The sequence below is a fragment of the Bombina bombina genome, chromosome 6 (genome assembly GCF_027579735.1).
Source record: "Bombina bombina isolate aBomBom1 chromosome 6, aBomBom1.pri, whole genome shotgun sequence".
NCBI lineage: Eukaryota > Metazoa > Chordata > Amphibia > Anura > Bombinatoridae > Bombina > Bombina bombina.
In genome coordinates, this window is record NC_069504.1 from 27,594,406 (window position 1) to 27,597,827 (window position 3,422).

The 3,422-nt window shown below is 39.0% G+C and overlaps 1 non-coding gene across 1 annotated transcript; it reads left to right on the top strand.

Annotated features, from left to right (window-relative positions):
* Positions 1 to 607: 607 nt before the first annotated feature.
* Positions 608 to 715, top strand: LOC128665345 (U6 spliceosomal RNA). Its single transcript, XR_008403103.1, has one exon. It is a non-coding gene; the product is annotated as a U6 spliceosomal RNA (small nuclear RNA).
* The last annotated feature ends 2,707 nt before the right edge of the window (positions 716 to 3,422 follow it).

The following is a 3,422-nucleotide window of genomic DNA, read 5'->3' on the forward strand; positions in this document are numbered from 1 at the left end:
TGTCAGCCTATGGGCGTGATAGAGCGGTGTAATATATAACTGATGTCTGTGGATAAAAGGTGTCTTTTCTAGTATTGAAAAGCATGTAATGTACAATAAATATGCAGGTTTGGAGAAAGTTTGTGTCAAAATCAAATTCGTGATTAACCGAAGGTAAAAAATAGTGACTTGAAAAATAAAACAAAACAATATTTAAAAATGTGAAAAAACTGCTCTAAAAAAGGATAAGCAGAGAACAGTGTGAACAAAAAATTTTCCTCAAAAAGTTTTCAAAAAAGATGCAAACTGTCTTCGTGATAATGTCAATGAGAAGTGAATCAACAGTTTTCACAAATGGTGCAAATATATCCGGTGGGATGCAAAAAAATGATAATTTTTTTTTTTTTTTTTTTTGGTGAAAAACAAATGAAAAACACCAGAAAAATAAGTGGTAAAAGGAAGGAAGTCTGTTCAAATTGGTGTGAATTAATCACACGATCCAAACAAATGTTAAATGTGTGTGTGGTAGTTTTCCTCCAAAGTTGAGGGTGCTAGTGTGTCTTCAAAACAATGGATACAACTTGTTGCAGATGAAAGTCCTTCAGTCGACGCGTTTCGGTCATCCACTGCTTGCTTCGGCAGAACATATACTAAAAAAATTGGAACGATACAGAGAAGATTAGCATGGCCCCTGCGCAAGGATGACACGCAAATTCGTGAAGCGTTCCATATTTTAAGCAGTCTTGATAAAGGTCAGTGATGACCGAAACGCGTCGACTGAAGGACTTTCATCTGCAACAAGTTGTATCCATTGTTTTGAAGACACACTAGCACCCTCAACTTTGGAGGAAAACTACCACACACACATTTAACATTTGTTTGGATCGTGTGATTAATTCACACCAATTTGAACAGACTTCCTTCTACCACTTATTTTTCTGGTGTTTTTCATTTGTTTTTCACCAAAAAAAAAATAAAAAAAAAATTTATCATTTTTTTGCATCCCACCGGATATATTTGCACCATTTGTGAAAACTGTTGATTCACTTCTCATTGACATTATCACGAAGACAGTTTGCATCTTTTTTGAAGAAAATTTTTTGTTCACACTGTTCTCTGCTTATCCTTTTTTAGAGCAGTTTTTTCACATTTTTAAATATTGTTTTGTTTTATTTTTCAAGTCACTATTTTTTACCTTTGGTTAATCACGAATTTGATTTTGACACAAACTTTCTCCAAACCTGCATATTTATTGTACATTACATGCTTTTCAGTACTAGAAAAGACACCTTTTATCCACAGACATCAGTTATATATTACACCGCTCTATCACGCCCATAGGCTGACACAATCAACTTTTCTTTTTTATATTGTATTCTTGTCATCTCTTGTAAAATCTTGGATCCTTGATTATTTGTTTTTAATGTAACATTGTTTTAAACCAAAATTGTTTTATATTGTTTTAAATTGTTTTATCGCAATAAATTGTCTTAAATGTCACATTGTTTTAAAATTATTACTTGATTAACACTCAAAGTAAACCACCCAGACCCTGCCAGTGTTGTTTGGTGCTTTGATATTATTTCTTCTGATTCTCCATACACTTCTGATCGCTAGGGGTCAATATATTAGAGCTAAGGGTCTTTTATACAGTAGGCGCTCAGTGATACACTCCATCTACAGGATCAGTATATCAGGGTACAGACTCAGTATAACAGGGTACAGGCTCAGTATATCAGGGTACAGACTCAGTATATCAGGCTACAGGATCAGTATATCAGGCTACAGGATCAGTATATCAGGGTACAGACTCAGTATAACAGGGTACAGGCTCAGTATATCAGGGTACAGGATCAGTATATCAGGGTACAAGATCAGTATATCAGGGTACAGGCAGTATAACAGGGTACAGGCTCAGTATATCAGGGTACAGGATCAGTATATCAGGGTACAGACTCAGTATAACAGGGTACAGGCTCAGTATATCAGGGTACACGCGGTATATCAGGGTACAGGATCAGTATATCAGGGTACAGGATCAGTATATCAGGGTACAGGATCAGTATATCAGGGTACAGGCAGTATAACAGGGTACAGGTTCAGTATATCAGGGTACAGGATCAGTATATCAGGGTACACGCGGTATATCAGGGTACAGGATCAGTATATCAGGGTACAGGATCAGTATATCAGGGTACAGGCAGTATAACAGGGTACAGGCTCAGTATATCAGGGTACAGGATCAGTATATCAGGATACAGGCTCAGTATATCAGGGTACAGGCACATTATATCAGGGTACAGGCACATTATATCAGGGTACAGGCACATTATATCAGGGTACAGGCTCAGTATATCAGGGTACAGACTCAGTATATCAGGGTACAGGATCTGTATATCAGGGTACAGGCTCAGTATATCAGGGTACAGGATCAGTATATCAGGGTACAGGATCAGTACAACAGGGTACAGGATCAGTATAACAGGGTACAGGCTCAGTATATCAGGGTACAGGCTCAGTATATCAGGCTACAGGATCAGTATATCAGGGTACAGGATCAGTATATCAGGGTACAGGATCAGTATAACAGGGTACAGGATCAGTATATCAGGGTACAGGCTCAGTATATCAGGGTACAGGCTCAGTATATCAGGGTACAGACTCAGTATATCAGGCTACAGGATCAGTATATCAGGGTACAGGCTCAGTATATCAGGGTACAGGATCAGTATATCAGGATACAGGCTCAGTATATCAGGATACAGGCTCAGTATATCAGGGTACACGCGGTATATCAGGGTACAGGATCAGTATATCAGGGTACAGGATCAGTATATCAGGGTACAGGCAGTATAACAGGGTACAGGCTCAGTATATCAGGGTACAGACTCAGTATATCAGGGTACAGACTCAGTATATCAGGCTACAGGATCAGTATATCAGGGTACAGGCTCAGTATATCAGGGTACAGGATCAGTATATCAGGATACAGGCTCAGTATATCAGGATACAGGCTCAGTATATCAGGGTACACGCGGTATATCAGGGTACAGGATCAGTATATCAGGGTACAGGATCAGTATATCAGGGTACAGACTCAGTATATCAGGCTACAGGATCAGTATATCAGGGTACAGGCTCAGTATATCAGGGTACAGGATCAGTATATCAGGATACAGGCTCAGTATATCAGGGTACACGCGGTATATCAGGGTACAGGATCAGTATATTAGGGTACAGGATCAGTATATCAGGGTACAGGCAGTATAACAGGGTACAGGCTCAGTATATCAGGGTACAGACTCAGTATATCAGGGTACAGACTCAGTATATCAAGCTACAGGATCAGTATATCAGGGTACAGGCTCAGTATATCAGGGTACAGGATCAGTATATCAGGATACAGGATCAGTATATCAGGATACAGGCTCAGTATATCAGGG